We start from the raw sequence: 18,629 nt of genomic DNA, 5'->3' as shown, positions 1-18,629 counted from the left end.
CAGCTGGGAATGGGGAGGGATGGAGAGGATGAAGTGGGTAGAATCCAAGTGAAGGTCTAATGGAGATATTCCCCAGTAAAGAAATGTCAACATGACCTGAGGGCCACGCAGCCAATGTGGTCACCAGGAACACACCAAATCTGAGTGCCCTGTGCTGCCATCTGGGGCCATGTTGTCGTCCTGGCCAGGGCTGCTGCTGAGGGCCATGTTTGTGGTCCTACCACAGCCAGGGTCTGAGTTGATGTTCATGGCTCCTGATACTACTGAAGGCCGTGCCAAAGCCAGGGGTCTGATGCCTCCAGGGGCCATGTTGGTGTCTGAGGGCCACACTGCTGAGGGGGCCATGCCAGTCTAAGTGGCCTGCAAAGCCACAGGGGACATGGCCTGGGCTGCTGCTGTGAACCATGTCTGGGTCCATGACCCAACAGCATCAATGTCTGGGTTGATGTCCACGGCTGATATTACAGGAATCAAGCAAGTTGAAATCCAGGCCTGGGCTGAGCCAGCCCTGTCCCTCACTGGCCCTGAAATACTTGGTTCTGCCCCTCACTGGACACTGCAGCAGCAAAGCTAGCACCACCCCCCACTGGAGAGCTGACCCCAGCACTGGGTGATGAGGATGTCCTTCTGTGTATATGTTTCTCGTATTGGCTGATGAATAAAACACTGATTGGCCAGTAACCAGGCAGGAAGCATGGGTGGGTTACCACACCAGGAGAAGGCTGGGGAGACAAAGGCAGAAAGGAGATGCCATATAGCAGCGGAAGGACCCTTCTCCAGTAGGATGAGACCACGTGAGAACACTTAGATTAATAGAAATGGGTTAACAATTAAGGCAAAGCTAGCCCATAAGAAGCCCTAGCCATAGGCCAACAGTTTTGTACAGCATCTGTGTGTTTATTTGGGGCTAAAGCAGCTGTGGGACGAGGCAGGACAGAAACCTCCATCTTCACTGGGGCCTGATGGCCACACCCTTCACCACAGGCATGGGAGAGCTGTCCCCAATTGCATGGGTCTAGGAGAGCTGGCTCTGCCTCTCGTCTGAGGGGTTGGTCCCAGTGGCCCAGACTAATCAGCTCAGCTACCACCCAAACCCACATCCTGGGCCCACCCTTACCATCTGCCCCATCTATGACCTGCTTGAGTGAGCCACGGGACTGGTCCTGTGGACCCATAACCTCAGAATCTCCATGACTCAGAGCAACAGGATGTCTGAGAACAGTCCAGAGATGATGGTGTACCAGAAGCCAGAGGCCTGGCACTGGACCAATGACTCATTATAATGAACATTTTGCAGGTGGGGCTGATTGGACAAAAGGGGTATACTGTGTGATACCAGGCAGCGCCTAATGCCTCCAGGATGGATGAAGTGGTGTTGGAAAGATGGAAGAGCAAGGTGGGCTTTTGTTTGTCTGTTTTGTTTTTAATTTAGCATGGGGGGGGCAGGGAACTTCAAAGGTGAAGGGCAGATATGGAGCATCTGGGAGGTAAGTGGGATTGGGGTGGGAAATGTGAAATTTCCAAAGAATCAATAAAGAATTATGTTTAAAATAATGAAATGTCAACAGGCCCAATCTTGAGGCTGTGTCTTCAAATCAAATCAAAACAGCTGCTATGCTCAGAAGATAGCATTCCACAGTACCCAGGTTGACCCTGAACTCACTTGTAGCCTAGGCTGAACCTGAACATGTGACATTCCTGCCTCAGTCTCCAGAAATGCTGACATTACAGGCCTGGCCTCCAGGCTCACCAATGTTGCAGTCTTAAGGCAAAGTCTGTCCAAATGCAGAATTTCTTCCTGCTTGGAGTCCTTGGTGTTTTCTATTAAATTCTTCAACTGATGAGTGAAGCCCACACATACTATGGAGGGCAATCTGCTGTACTCAGAAGGCTGACAATTTCAAAGTCAATCCCACTAGAAAAGCATCTGTGGCAAGACTGGCTTTGGAGCAAAGAAACAGGCACTCAGTCCAGCCAAAGGATACGAAATAAAATAAACCGCTGTCCTTACCTTACTGTGGGTCCAGCAGGACTGCCTCCGAACCATTCTAACAAACATGTTGAGCATCACTTTAGACAAGCTGCTTCCTAAGTGTTACCCATGCCCAAATAAGACCAGACAGCCAAATTCTGTAGAGCACTGTCCTCCAGTTAACAGCCATCACCATCTTCTACAGAACAGCTATGACTGTGTGCGAGTGACCATCAAGACAGGGCCTGTAGATGACTCTCAGAAATACGGGATTCCTACACTTTCTGCCCCAATTGTATGTGTCAGGGAGATCACAGAATACAGGGTTAGTTAGCTGAAGCAGAGACTCCATCTCTGCAGCCATGGAGAAGTTTGTCATCCATGCTGGGTGGTGTGGACTTCAGGGAGCACACCCTTGTAACTAACTCCTTACCCATGCTCTCTCTGTAAGGAAGCCCAATAGAATAACCAGTTCACAAAGCTAGCCTTGGGTGGAATGATACTTTGGTCTATATTGGTACCATATCTCGAGTGAGCAGATGCTTGCATCTCCCCAGGAGATGTTCAGACATCACTTCCTTTCATGGACCGTACCTTCAAGAGCACAAAAATAGACATAAAGAAAAATGATGAAATTCAGTCTTCGAAGTATGTCAAGTGGAAAAAAGAACACAGACAGAGAGGACAGCAATCATAAGGGGAAGGAGGTGGCATTGAAGGGAAGGCGTCACCCAGATGTAACACGCAAGCAACATCACAAAGGAGGTGGCAGGGCAGTCCCCAGGGTAAGGAGCGGTGGCCCAGGCATGGGGGTACAACTGTAAACAAATTGCAGTTTGTGATAGAACACGACCTGTGGGAGGCCAGGCATGGTCTGCGATGTCCAACCGTATCGGTAAGCATGGGTTGAGCTGGAAGTTCCCCCACCCCGGGGAACTGAAGTTAGGGAAATGTAAATCATTTGACTGTGATGTCAGGAACTGGGGGACCAGCTGACTCAGGAGAGCTGAAGAAAAGCCAAGTCCAAGTTCTGGTCTAAAGGCAGGAAAGGGAACCTGTGGGTGGCCTGGGCCAGCGGTCTGAAGAAGGCTACGGCAGCCTGCCCTAAAAGGCCAGAAGAGAGCTAACCACTGCCTTGGGTATGCAAAGTACCCAGCTGGTGTGCAGTCTAGACCTTCGGTAGCACCCCACTCCTCTGTGACAGTGGTCTTCTCAAAGACACTCAGTAATTGTTCATCCATCCAAGGGCAACGCCAGTGGAGCAGTTAGCAGCAGCTCAGCCCCAATAATAAAGCTACAGAGATACCAAAGCACAGAGAGGGATCTCTGAAATATGGTCTTGAGGTTTGCTTCACTTTACCTTTTATATTATTCTTTTTATTATTATATTAATGCACCGTATTTGCTGGAGGGTGGCACATGCCACAGTATGCATATGCATATCAAGGGATAATTGCAGGAATCGGTTCTTCTTGTCACTCCGAGACCATCAGTGGAGTCAAACCTATGTTTGGAGGTCAGAGTTCACATTCAGCTAGCCAAAATGGACCATAGGGTTTTCCGGCAACTCAGAGGAAGATAGGACACAGAGAGGAAGAAGGAAGAGCTTGAAGAGATTCACAGGCTTCTGGATCTGGGAAATGTGGAGAGAGAGGGTCATCCGACTGTTCCTCCACTGTTCTTTGGACTTATCAGGTTTTTATCTCAATTTCTGATTCCTGGGTTTTTATTAACAATAGAACAATTAAGGTAAAAGCTTTATCTGGTGTTTAATGTGTGGTGACAGCTTTTAAAGCCACCACTCTCCCACCACTGAGGGTCACAGCTTTTCCTATTGCCATCTCCCCACAGCAGCTGCAAGCACCAGTTCCCAAAAGTGCAGTCACAGCCACCCACCCGCTCAGCAGTCACCTGAGCCAGCCTGTCATTCAGACAGCCCTATTGTCCTCCCACACCAAGTGCTAGCTACCTGGCTTCTCCTTCCCCTCTGCCCCCCCCCCCCCCCGTTTCCCCTTGCTGCTCAGGCCCCTCCCTCCCCCTTCAGCATGGCAAAAGCACCTGCCTTGGCTTCCTAAGAACAACCACTGCTCCCCTCTCAGGTAGCCCCCAAGTGGCCTGGCACAAGCACCTGGGCCAAGCAGAGCTAGTCCAGCTGCTTGGGCACATCCCCCCTACACACACACACACACACACACACACACACACACACACACACACACGTCAATTACCACGGCCACAGCTGGCTACCTTCACACAGTTCTGCCTTTGCTATCACCAGCAGCAGATCTGGTGGGGCACCCGAGAATTCTGAAGGGGGAGTTAGGTAAGTATACTAAGAGGTTCTGGAAAAATCTGATGATAACATGAGAACAGAGTCAGAAGGGCTTAGGGTCACTTTACTTAATTTCCTGACTTACAACCAGCCTTTCCCAGTTTATTTGCTTCAGTATAGAATGTAAGAGCTCCAGAAATCGGTGTTCCTGCACAATGTGAGGAAGAGTCCAATTAATTCTCCTTATAAACTGAAGTCTCTTGTTTTGGGGATACTTGTTGATAATCGCTCCCAAAAAAATTACTGATTGTTTTTTGGGGTTTTTGTTTGTTTGTTTTTGTTTTGTTTGGTTTGTTGTTGTTATTGTTTTTGCAAAGATTGACTTCTGCTGTAAATAGAATGACATCAGATCCAGAAGTTAGACAAATAATAATTGAATCTTTGGCTTTTGAAAATACTCATTTAGAACACAAAAGGATAATTAGATCCTTAAAGGCAAGATCAGCGCCAACAGATGAATGAATCCAAAAGAGGATCCTGCACTTATGATGATACTTGGATAGGAGAAGTGATGTCTAAAAATTATAGAAAAGTCAAAAGGTAAAATGTTTTAATTGTAGTAAACAAGGTCTGAAAGGGGGTTGTAGGCAAGAGATTCCTGAAAATATTTTTTTTTCCCTAGAGACAATCCAAGCAGAAGGCCCCAGCCTTCTGAAATATGTAGAAGGTGTGGCAAAGGTCAGCATTGGACTAATGAATACAGATCAACAAGGGACAGACAAGATAACCATTTGCCGCTGGGAAATGCCTTGGAGGGCTTCTTGGCTTCAGGTCTCAATGGCAAATTTGGTTCAATCATCTCCTGTCAGCAGTGGAGAAACTCTTCCACAGCGCAAATCAAAAGACTTAATGCCCGTTGTGAAAAACCATACTACTCTGGATGACAGAAGAGCTTCAGTAGATACAACAGAATTTTCATCACAGACCATAAAACAAGTATAAATGATCACAGACCAAAAGACTAAGGCTAAAAATACAAATAAATGGCATTGTAATGGATGTTTTACTTGACACAGGCACGGGTGTGACAGTAATGTCATCAGAATCTTGGCATCCAGATTGCCCTCTTCAGGAGGTAAATATTCAGCTTCTACAGACTGGAACTTTATCTTAAAGCTGCAAGACAGGTTGAGGACAAGCAGGGAAAGTAAGGCTATAGGTGGTTCATATAGCAATGAATTTATGGGAAACCCAGACTAACATTCCTCCAATCTCAGAAACAAACCATACACCAAAGTATGCATCTCAGAAAAATACTGAAAGGTATTTTTAAAAGAACAATCAACAGCCTTTCAGGTTGCCCACAGGCACAACAGCTGCTGATCTGTCAAAGGTACCAACAGCCTTACCCTTAACGTGGTTACTTACAAACCTATCTAGGTGGGGCAAAGGCTGTTGATATCAGGAAATTTGCAGGCACCAGGACAGCTGGTACAGGAGCTAAATGCTCAATATATTGAAGGCTGGACCAGGCCTCGGAGCTCTCCAATATTTGTCATTTAAAATAAACCTGGAAATGGAGAATGGTAAGAGATTCAAGGTCACAAATAAGGTGATTCAGCAATGATCACCTCTTAGCCTTGCTTTCTCTGTTACCTAAAGGATGGCCTATTATAATGATGCTCTAAAAGACTGCTTTCTTACTATACTTTTACAAGAACAGGAGAGAGAAAAATTTGGCTCCACAGTACCTAAAAATTCCCAGCCTGTTAAAAGGTATACGTGGAAAATTATTCCACAAGGGATGTTAAACATCCCAACCCTGAGATGACATTTTGTACAACAGCCATTGGAAATAATTCATAAAGTTTCCTCAATCTATAATTTACCATTATATGGATGATATCCTACTAGCTTATTTAGACTCAGATACCTTAGTGGGTGGGGGGGAAATGTTTGAAAAGGAAAAAAAATACAAAGAGAGGATGCTACTGATTACTTAAGCTATAAGATAGAGGTATTAAAAAAATAAATTCAACCACAGAAAGTACAAATCAGAAGAGATCAATTACAAACTAGTAATGATTTTCAAAAATTGCTGGGAGATAGTAACTGGCTACAGCTCACAACTGGATTAACCACTCAAGCATTAAGTAATTTATTTCAAATCTTAGAAGGTGATAAGGACTTAAATAGTTCAAGAAAATTATCAGCTGAGGCTTAAAGGGAATTGGCCTTGGTAGAAAAGAAATTACTGGATTCACATGTGAATCATTTGGATCCACAGCTTGATTGTATTCTGGTTATTTTACCTTCTACGCATTCTCCCAAATGAATTCTTATGCAGAGAGAAGATAATATTCTAGAATAGATATTTGTGCCACTTAAACAAAATAAAAAATTAAAGACCTATGTAGATAAGATTTCTGAACTGACTCTTAAGGGATAATTAATACTTCACCAATTAGTAGGTAGAGACCCAGTAAAAGTCCTGGCACCCCTCACTAACGCTGAAATTGCCTCATTATGGACAGAAAGTGAACACTGGCAAAGAGCTTATAGTAATTTTGGTGGGAGATAATAGTAACAAATATCTCAAAAGCAAGAGACTTCAGTTTTTAAGGAAAATTGATTGGATCCTTCAGTACATTGTATGGAGACCATCAATGTCTGGAGACCCTACATTGTATACTGGTGCAAATAATCGGGAAAGAAAGACCACACATCAGGAAAGTTAAGTAAAGTGGCCCTAGGCCTTGTGATTCTGTTCAAAAGTCAGACATATGCTATTTTCATGTTATCATTAGATTTTCCAGAACCTCTTAATATGGTTATTGACTCTCTATATGCAGAAAGAGATTTTTTTTTGTTTTTACATATTTAAACCACTGAATGAATTCCAGATGATTTCGAATTAACTTTGTTACTTATTCAAATACAATAAATAATCAGAAAGAGAAATTATCCCTTGTATATAATACATACCAGGCCCTCTGACAAAAGGTAATAATGAAATCAACCAGTTATACTGTAGGAATGTGCTAAAAGCCTCAGAATATCCTAAGAAACACCATGTTAATGGCAAATGTTTGAAGAAAGATTTCTCTAACACCTGACAACAAGCCAAGGACCTTCTAAGCAAATACCCTACTTGTGTTTTGTATAACCAAACTCCACTACCTGCAGGAAGTAACCCAAAAGGTACTCAGAGAAATTTGGCAAATGGATGTGTTTCATTTTGCAGAGTTTGGAAAATTAATGTATGTGAACCATACCATAGGTACATATGCAGGATTACAATGGGCAACTGTTTTGAGTTCTGAAAAGGCTGATACTGTATTTATACTTTTATTAGAAATTATGAGCATTATGGGAATGCCTGTGCAAATTAAGACTGACAAGCTCCAGCATGTGTCTCTAGTAAAATGAAACAGGTTTTTTCTTGCATATTAAAGATAAAGCACATTACAGATAAACCACATAATCCTACAGGACAAGCAGTTATAGAAACACTTTAAAACAGCACTTTAAAAGATACACTTAATATTAGACAGTGGTAATAAAGGTCCAAGAGATAGATTTGCACAATGCTTCATTACCTTCAAATTTTTGTAAGGCTAAACAGGAAGGAATGACAGCCGAAGAGACACACTGGATAGCAGAAAAACTACCGAATTAAGTCAGCCTGTGTGTGTTGACCTCAGAATGGAAGCCAGGCTATGTGTTACGTTGGGGAAGAGGTTTTCCTTTTGTTTCCACAGAAGAAGAAAAGCTATGGATACCATCACAACTGATAAATATTAGATTTAAACACAAGATCTCTCTTAATTAGGAAAGGCCTCTTGATTAGTTCATCAAACAGCATGGCCTTTCAATCTACACTGATTTAAAAGATGCCAAAAAGGGAAACTCCCAACTTAGGATTGGAGAAGGGTTTTGTTTTTGTCTTTGCAGGATTAAAAGCATACAATTAAGACAACTAAGGAATCTGAAGACCACTGGACAAATGAGACATCTGAAGAAGGGAGAATTATCCAGAGAAAATGTCCCAAGAAAAAGAGTAAACTGACCTAATGGTATAGTACACTTCCAACAGGATAAAATCTCAGAGATCTTCCCAAATGTTTATTTCTGCTGTTCTCTATAGACATATAAGACAAATTATCTTTTGTAGTCCCCGTTCATTTAAAACTTAAATCTGGCTTTGGTGTGAGAGAGCGGCTCTCTCCTTCTCTAAACCCACGTATGCTTGTAAAAGAAAAATCCAAAGACCTCTGTCTCATTTCAGAAGAGCTGCCTGGTATAGGATAGAAGTAAAACAAAACTTAAGGGACTATTCTTTTGTCACTAATCTCATAATCCTTTGGTTTTATTTTGACTCTTTAAAACTTTTCTTAAGGTATAAATATTATCTCAAAATTTTAAATTTGTATACACATGCACACACATATATATATACACACATAGATATGTACATATAGAGAGATATGTGTATATATAAATCTTATATATGTGTATATATATATATATATATATATATATATATATATATATATATACACACACACACACACAGAGACACTTAAACTTACTGTGATGATATTAATGATCACATAGAGTACTAACTAATTCTAGGAATAGGCTTCATCTAGCTTCCTATATATGGTTTCAGGCTTGAGTCTGAAGCAGATAACTAGGAACTAAATGTGTGTACCCCGGATGTATTGTTTGTGGTCCCTTAACCTCTCCAAGATCTGCTGCCTATGACATTTAAAATGTTTAAGTTTTCTGCAGTGAACTGTGGCCACTCCTGACAGTGACCTTTGAAGAAGGATGGGGCACACAACAATGATTTTGTTTTGAATGTGCTAATATCAGTAAGCTGACAAACACCCCCAAAGATAAGCTTTGGACTACAAATGGCTCAGGACAATTTCAAGACAGTTAACGAATATGTTCAGCCTCATAGACTACTCCAACCAAGGACTTTAGACAAGGCCTGCGCCTTCCCATAACATCAAGACTGGACAAGCCCAGCTTTCCCAGGATTTCACCATTATCTCAATTTCCTCAGGGTCCCCAAGGATGCCATAACCCCAGACAACAGAAAGTAATCTTAAGAACAGGACACTGTCTTAGCTAGAATTTCTATTGCTGGAAAAAGACACTACCATGCCATAGCAACTCTTACAAATTAAACATTTAATTGAGGTGGCTTCCTGACAGTTCAGAGGTTCAGTCCATTATCATCATGCCAGGCAGCATGGCAGCATGCAGGCAGACATGCAGGCAGACGTGGTGCTGGAGCTGACAGCCCTATATCTTTACTCAGAGGCAACAGTAAGTCCACTGATACATCAGGTGGTACCCTGAGGATAGGAAACTTCAAATCCCACCCCCAGAGTGACACACTTCCTCCAACAAGGTCATACACGTTCCAACAAAGCCACGCCTCCTAACAGTGCCATTCCCTATGAGATTATGGGATTATAGGGGCCAAATACATTCAAAGTATCACAGGTGCCCATATTCCCAAGAAATGGGTGGGTGGTTTTGGTCATTTGGTGGATTATGGATGATTATCATCATTTGGGCGTTGGTTGCAAGTTGTTATTGGTCATAGTCAGGGAGAAAACTAAGGAAAGGAGACTAGCTCCAGGGATCTCTTTCTGAAAAGAAAAACGAGGATATAGAAATGATAGCATAAAAGGGTAGATTGTTGAATCTACTTTTAAACTAAAAAAGCAACTACTAGTCTCAAATATTTTACATTGGTATGGATTTTTGTATATTGATATAAATTTAAGGTTATTTTTGCTATACTGTATTATGTTTCTACTCTTGTTTAAAATATTTTTATATACTATTCTTGTTTAAGGTATTGTTCCTATGCATTGTATTTGAAATGTTAATGTAAAGTTCTAGACCTTAAAAGCGATTTAGGGTAAAAAAGAAATACAGGTAAGTAGTTAGTCATCTATAACTAGCAAACTTATAGTTAGTTATGTTAGGTATGTTTTCAAGGTCAAACATACATTTTTAAATAGACGGTCTTCAAACATATCAGAGATCTACGGACAAAGGCATTTAAAATGTGTTAATAGCAGAGAGCTTTTCATGACAGCAAGACATGTCTGTCCCTGGAAGTTCCAGTTACTTCAAAAGGAGGATGACGGATGGGCATGGAAGAACCTCCATTTGGAGTTTGCTTTCATTGTGGCAGTTAGCCACTGAGCAAAACTTGCCCTTGCCTCAATAACTGACGGTATGCTGTCCAAATTGGACAGGCAGAACATAAAAGAAGGAGACTGCCCAACTTTGCCTGCTTCACAAACCAGTATGTCAGATATTCTAGGCCTGTAGGCCAAAGATGGATGCCCCAAAGTTGCAGAGGAACCTTGGAGTGACTTCCATGTCGCCAGATGTCTCTGTCATGTCTATAGTTTTGGAAATTGCTTTCTCTCGGGTAATATTATATCCTTCTCGGGTATCTGATGGAGTGGAAGGACACACAGTTATAGCTACAGTTTCCATTAGTTATTATAGAAAGCAAATGAGATACAAAACTTAGGACTCATCAAGAAAGGATAGATGGACATTGTACATGGATTTCTTACTTGATAATTGTTGATTATGTTAGAGTTTAAACCCTTTCTTTTTATGTAGACAAAGTAGGAATTGGTTTTTGTTTTCACTCTGAGATCCCCAGTGGAGTCAGGCCTTGGTTTGGTAGGCAGAGTTCGTATTCAGTTGATCAGTATGGATCGTAGAGTTTTCTGGCTGACTCAGAGGAAGATAGAGGGACCCGGAGGAAGAAGGAAAGGCTTGGAAAGATTCACAGGTGTCTGGATCTGGGAAATGTGGAGAGTAGGGTCATCCAATTGTTCCTCCGCTCTTCTTTGTATTTAGTTCTTTTATCTCAATCTCTGACTCCTGAGTTTTTACTAATACTTAAGCAATTATGGTAAATGCTTTAGCCCTAGGGATCCAACTCAGGTCATCAGGCTTATTGACAAGTGTCTCTACCCACTGAGCCATCTCTTCAGCCCAAGTTCAATTTCTTAACAGTCTAACCTAGGGTTTGACCATGCGGGCACAGGAGCCAGAGTGCCTACTGAAACCCTGATGCCCCTACTTCAAGGGAACCCTGGAAACAATTTGGTTTTGTTTGTTTGTTTGTTTGTTTTTAATCTGTGAATAGAAACAAATGAAACGTCTGCTTGTACACTGATAGCTACACAAAGACAGGCATGTAGAATGAAGAGCATAAACATTACTCAGGGGCACTGGACCATGGCTCAGTGGTAGAGCATTTGCCTCTCAAACACAAGGGCCTGAGTCCCATCCATTACACCATGGGGTAGACAGGCAAGTGTCAACCTTCAGTACTAATGTTTATTATCCATTATAAAAAGTCTCTGTAGCCTGACATAGGTTGATATATCACACTGCAAAGGGTAATTACAAGATATCAGAAGATATATACACACATAGAATCCACCCTCCCATTTTTTAGCCCTGGCTGTCATGGAACTCACTCTGTAGTTCAGGTTTGCCTTGAACTCAGAGATTCACCTGCCTCTAACACCCAAGGGCTGGGATCACTGCCAGGCCACACAACCCCTTTCTATATTGAGACAGGATTTAAATCAATGGATCTGTACTTTATATGTCTGGAATGTGGACTTGACACATTCTATTAACCATTCTGTAATCCCCACCACCCCAAATTTCTTCCCGCCCAACGTCATGGACAACAGTGACCACAGCACCTCAGATCCAAACCCTGAATCTTAGTCCCCAGCACAAGGTGAGGTAGGAAGCAGGTGCTTTGTGTACACACACAACAACAACAGCAGAAGCTGAGCATCCTCTGCAAAGCTCCCATGCTGACTCTGAGGCAATTTAGGGCTAGTAACCGGGGGCATTTGATGTGGAGGAGCCAGAGAAAGTTGTCAGTTCCTGACTGAAAGTGTGGAAACCTTTGATCTAGGTTTATGAAGCAGATAAGCTGGTCAGCCCCTCACGCAGCGACAAGCACAGTTTGTTTGAATCTGCCAGTGAACAGCCGGACCCTTTCCCCTTTCCTTTGATTCCCCCCCCCCATAAGAGGTAAGAGCCACTGAATAATGGGGACAACCAGAGTCCCTGGCCCTCTCCATCATCGCTGCTCTGCCCCCACAGACAAGGTCTCTGCCTCAGCTGTGGCAGACAGCTGTCCCTAGAGAATGTAACCTGAGCTCCTAGCTCTTTGGTTCTGGCCCACTGAGAGGGATTTCCCTTTGTGAATTCAGCCCAGGTAAGGCGTAATTTACACAGATGCATACTTAAAAGCTGCACCAGATTCTTGTTTGGAGAGCGAGGAATTAACAGGACTCAAGAAGGGACCGCCTGCTGCACTGATCCTTCAAGAAAATACATCTTGATAAAATATGCAATGATGATAATGAAAAGCCCCTTTGGGGACCCAGGGGAAAAGAGAAACTGGAATCTATGTCAAAAAATGAATGTTATAAATACCCCCTCCCACTGCCGCCGCCAAAATCCTCCAGAGTAAACATAAAAGGAAAGCCTGCCAACATGCATCTTTGTCAGTAAACAGAGCCCAAGTCACTACTATCCCTGGAGCCAGTTCTCAACTGAAGGGTTAAGAAATGTGCAGAGCACAGTGTGACTGCCCCTCCCTGGGAGGGAGGGAGCTCACAGCAGGGGCAGACAGCACAGTGGCCACATGTGGCTTTGACACTTGAACGTGGCTAGCACTCCCACAGAAGTGCAGTCTGGTTTTATCCAGCTTAGGTTCATTTAAAGACAATTCTGACAGTTACCCGTGGCTAGTGGCTACTGTATTCCAGTCACTCAATAAAAATCACAACCCCAACTGACCAATACCTTTCACTTTTTAAAAACAAAACGCAGGTGTGGAGGTGCACACCTTTAACTCCATAGCAGTCAGGAGGCTAAGGCAAATGGATCTCTGAGTATGAGGCCAGCCTGGTCTACAGAGGAAGTTACCCTGTCTCCAAACACAAGACAAAACAACAACAAAAGCTCTGTCTCTGTGTGTGTGTGTGTGTGTGTGTGCCTGTGTGTGTGTGTGCACATGCATGCATGTGTTATATACACATGTGCACTTGTGCCAAGGAATGCTCATGAAGGTCAGAGGACAATTTCCAGGAGTCAGGTCTCTCCTTCCACCTGAGCTCCGAGAACTGAACTCATGTCATCAAGCTTTTGAGCAAGCCCCTTGCCTGCTGAGCTATCTTGCTGGCCCTTATTTTACTCTTTGAGTCAGGGGCTCTCTTCTATAGCTCAAGCTGGCCTTGAAGTCACCTTCTTCCTACCTACAGATCCTAAATGCTAAGATCACAGGTATGTGTCACCATACCAACCTTCAAAGTCAGAGCTCTACACGGCCCAATTGTGTCAAAACGCTATGCCTGTGAGACAAAGGTACTCACAATGTTAAAGGAAGTGAGTTCAGAGTGTCATTTCCTGTCATTTTGTTCTGACGACTTCAGTAACACTTCTATTACACTATGTCTTCATGTATTATGAACTGCACTTCCAGAAGATTCTGTATTCACTAGCCCTGATGCTACAGTCCCTCCCCTAAAGGTTTCAGAAACAAAGTAAGATAAACCCAGTGCTTGTGGACCTTCGGAGCTTTGCTTTCCTCCAGGCTGAAAGCAAATAGTGTCGGCACCTACCTCTCCTGAAGACTCAGGTGACACAAGAAAGATCCTAAGCAGCACCTGGCAACTAGGGTAACACCTAATGTTTTGTTAATAATGACGGGGCTTCTACAATGAAGTTTGATTCAGCAAAGTTGTTCTGGATCTAAACAGTTCATAGCCACCCCCCATGGCAGGGTGGCCTCCCAGCATCCTCCATCAACCTCCAAAGACCACACAATCACCCAGACTGGCAGCTCAGTCCCCTCACGGATGGTTACTGTGGTTCCATAAATGACAGAGCCACAGACCCTTTTCAGTGTCTCAAGACTTCGTGTGAGTCATCTGTCCCCTGAGACACTGGGTCAGTACTGAGACACTCTGAGGGACACGAAAACATTTTACCCTCTTTCACCAGAGAGCCATACTTCCTGTCTCCGGACAGCACTAAGTCAGCCCTGCTTCAGGTCCTGCTGAGAGGGACTATGGTGAAGGTCTCTGGGAGGCCACGCCCCCTTCTCAGTAATGAGATGGGTGTACCGGGACTGTGTCTCACAAAAAAAGGCCAAGTTGCCCTGCACTGACTTATTCTAACTGTGTCCTGCCTCCCACAGAAAATGCTCTCCATGGCGAACTCCAAAGGGCACCTCACCTCCACCAAGTTCCTGTCAGCACACCCATGACCCAGAATCCCTCGGGAGTCTAGGCAGAAGTGCACTGGGGTTCTGTGGACCTTCGGTCTTTCTTTCTTCCTTTCTATAGCAAGCACTCAACACATCTTTCATAGTCTAGGGTTTACTCTCCCAGAAGTCCTCTAATGACAGCATTCATCTTATCATTTGCAATAATTTAATTCTAAATCCACTTAGGGCAGGGGAGATGGCTCAGCGATTCAAGTGTTTGCTAGGCAAGAGAGAGGACCTGAGTTCAAACGGAAGACACACCAAAGCTATAACCCCAGTGCTCTTAGGGCAGTGGGAGCTAAAGGAATGAGACACTCAGAGGCCCAAAGGCCAGCTGGTATGTGCACCTGCGAACAGACAGTTGCTGAGTACAGACCCCCAAATTTATCCTCTGGCCTCCCAAACACACCTATGATATGAACATGCCCACACTCACACATACACACACACACCACACATTCACACACACACATCACACATACACACCACACACATCCATCACACATACCACACACACACACACACCACACACACATATCATACACACACCACACTCACACACATACCACACATACACCACATACACACATCACACACACCACAAACACATACCACACTCACACACACCACACACACACACTCACACATATACACCACACACATACATCACACACACACACTCACACACATCACACTCACACACACCACACACACACACACACACAAACATTACAATAAAAATTAAACCTGTTAGGTGACAGATTTAGGGCCTGCCTCTTATAGGCCCTTCTGCCTATAAACACACATCCAGGAGTGCCCCACTAGTCCCAGAAGAAACTGCCCTCTAGTCCCAGGACAACAATAATCTAATTAATCACCCTCATTTAGAGCTAGGAAAATGTCACTGTGATATGATCTCCAGAATCAAATTTATACTCTTTAAAGGAGTGTAAAATGGACTCTCTACACTAGAAAAAGTTCCAGCAATTTCCTCTATACACTAAACACACCTCTTCTGTGACATGGATATTTATCCTTAAGAATGGGAACTATGTCCCTAAGAACTTGAGTACAAATGCACAAATATTCATAGCACTGTTTTTCACAATAACCAACAACTAACAAAAAATCCTGGCTATAACCCACGTATCCAGGAACAGGGAGATATGCAAACAAATTTCATCACACACACACACACACACACACACACACACACACACACACACACATACCTTCTGAACACAACTCGACAGTTACAAAATGGAATTACTGAGTGAAAAAGAAACTTTACTCAGTACTGTAGAAATCCGAGTATTTGTCATCCAGAGCACAGGCTAAACTAATCCATGATAAGACAGAGCAGAGGTTGCCACTGGAAAGTTAGGGCTGGAGCTGACTAGTGGCGACCATGAAGAAACCCAGGTTGATGGTATATTCCCTGTCTTGATAAGGTGCATACATATATCAAAACCATGTGCAGGCGTGTGTTACCCTAAGAACACATATTGAGCACTGATGAAATATAAGTTTGACATAGTTACAAGTGACTCTGCACTAAGACCGTGAGTTATTTTAAAAATACACACAGCACCACACGAGATAGACAGATGATGGCTAGATGTGCAATACAGTCAATAAGGCAAAATGTTACAAAGTCTACATGAGGATCTGGCCTCAAACTCAAATTTCTCCAGCCTCCTCTACCTTCTGAATTCTGAGATTACAGGAGAATGCTATTGTGCCCAGCTACATATTTGTATGGTCCCTGTTGCAACTTCACTAAATGGTAACTTTTGTTTGTCCCCTTTAGTGGGGGATGGCTGGCTGTGGTGGAGCAGATCCTAATTCCAGCACTCGGAAGAAGGATCACTGTAAGTCTGAGGCCATCCTGGTCTACACACTGAGCCATCCAGACCAGCCAGGGCTACATAGGGAGACCATGGTAAAGCATCCAGGGCCACCAAGCCATAGGACCACACAGCTTCGGCTCTTTTGTAAGTGGACCATGGAGGAGCACAGGTAGCTTTGCGGGAACTCCTGTTTCCCTACAAACAGGCCTATTTCCCTACAGACAAAGCAATTACTTGAAATCAAGCCAAAAATTCGTGTTCCAGATAGAAAGAAATCACTGACTTGTACCCCCAATTTATTCTATTTCAGTTCCTGCACCAAATCCATTAGCTGACTGCACAATCCACTTCATTTGCCCCTTGTCCATGATGTGAGAAGGACAAAGGACAAAACAAGCCGGTGTCGTGCCCCACAGATGCTGGCACAGGAAGGCTCCCAGCTCGGGGCTGGAATTTGCTCAGGCCTCATGAAACCCCTACAGATAGCAGAAGAGTGTGCCAGCTCACGCTGGGTTACACTGATTCACGCACCACCCCTGAGGGTGGCTCACTTGAACTTCCCCCTAATTCAGCTGACCCGAAGGTAAATTAGGAATATTGGGTTCAGCGGCTCTACCCATGAACTTGCAGGCCGCTCACATTACACCCGGGCCTCCTTCCTGGAAAAGGCTTATCCTGAGATGACACTCCATGGTAGGGCTTGGGAGACACCTGTTCTGACCGTTTGCCTGTATAGACAAGAAGGTGCTGCTGCTGTGCAGATGGGCAGCCCCTCACATACAGAGATCGGCGCCAGCCTCTTTAAAACACAAGAAACAGTTTTTGTTTGTAAGCCCCTAAGCAAACTCACTGACACCGTCCACAGCCCACAGGGGGCAGCTGAGAGCCTGCAGCCAAGAGGCAGCAGGGAGCAGGCGCGAGGCTAACCCTGCCCTTGCTCGATTCTGGCCTCCAAAGATAGCGGTGCCCAGCGCGGACCTGAAGCCCTTGGCTGACAGTCAGGCTTGCTGAAATACACACACCTCCTCCCGGCCCAGAAGCCATGCCCACCCTGATGTGCCCGTGCCTGGGAGTGTGTAAGGACAAGGCAAGAAAAATCCCTTTCAGACGTGGGGGTAACACCCGTTTCTGGTGCCAGAGACTCGACTCCCAGAATCTTCACCGAGTCTCCGCGCCTGGCCCGCCAGCTTTCCAGAGTCGCTCGCCTCTGCTCTGGGTCGAGCCCACCTCCCCGGGAGCACGTGGGTGGTGGTAGCTCCCATCTGCTCCGAGCCCGGTACCCACAGTCTCCGGTCCCAGCCCACCTGTAGCCTCCTAGCGTCCCTCCGCGTCCTCCCAGTAGTTCCCGCGACTGCGGAGCCCATGACCCCCAGCAGACGAACTGACCCTCTGTCTCCCCAGCGCACTCGCGTGCTTTATTTTATTTTGTTTCCCCCTCTTCACCAAAAAACAAAACCAAAACAGAAAAAAGAAAGTTGACCCAGAACCTGGCGTCCCATCGATCGATCCCCATCCCCATTAGACCTGGACCGGGGGCTCGCCTGGCAGTTCCAGAGTCCAGAGGTGCCATGAGGAGCTGTCGCCCTCTCACCAGGATCAGGAGCGCGGAACTGCGACCGAGGCCCTGCGCGCCACCTCGCCGCACGCCCACCTACCTCTTGGGACCAGCGGCGGCGACCGTGGCGCGGGCTCCCGGAGACAGCGTGCTGCGTCCCGGGATGAAAGTTTGTGCCATGCAGAGCAGGGCGGCGCGCGGACGACGGGGCCCCGGGGGTGGGGGCAGAGCGCGGGGCGCGGCCGCTCGCGCGTCGCGGGTCCCTCGGGCGCTGGCCGCGCGGGTTCCTCCCCGGAGCCAGTGGCCGCCGCGCTCCCGCTCGCTGCGCCCTGCGCCCTGCGCGCTCCGACTGCAGCCCCGCCGCCCCCACCCCACCCACCCTACCCCGCGCTGCCGCCGCCGCCGCCGCCGCGCGTCCGCCCGCTACACTTCCTCTTCCTCTGAACTCATGTGCAAAATATGCTGCGCTGCATCTTCTTGGGGAAGCCGAGCGGCCCCTGGCAGGCAGACGCGAGAGACCCGTCGGCCCCGTGCGCCGTCAGCGCTCTGCAACACCCCCCACACACACGCCCACCCCCACCCCCACCCCGGGCTCTGGAACCCGCTTTGGAGAGCGCCAGGAT

At 45.4% G+C, this 18,629-nt stretch overlaps 1 protein-coding gene across 1 annotated transcript in view; it reads right to left on the bottom strand.

Annotated features, from left to right (window-relative positions):
* The window catches only part of Rftn1 (raftlin, lipid raft linker 1), a 188,229-nt gene extending 170,041 nt beyond the window's left edge, over nt 1-18,188 (bottom strand). The window contains exon 1 of the mRNA XM_051204191.1: nt 18,107-18,188. The gene's annotated coding sequence lies outside the window, so the exon portion shown is untranslated. The remainder of the gene's footprint in view (nt 1-18,106) is intronic.
* Between the last annotated feature and the right edge of the window lie 441 nt (nt 18,189-18,629).

Source organism: Phodopus roborovskii, unplaced genomic scaffold, assembly GCF_943737965.1.
Source record: "Phodopus roborovskii unplaced genomic scaffold, PHOROB, whole genome shotgun sequence".
Lineage (NCBI taxonomy): Eukaryota > Metazoa > Chordata > Mammalia > Rodentia > Cricetidae > Phodopus > Phodopus roborovskii.
This window is presented reverse-complemented; position numbering and strand designations above follow the sequence as displayed.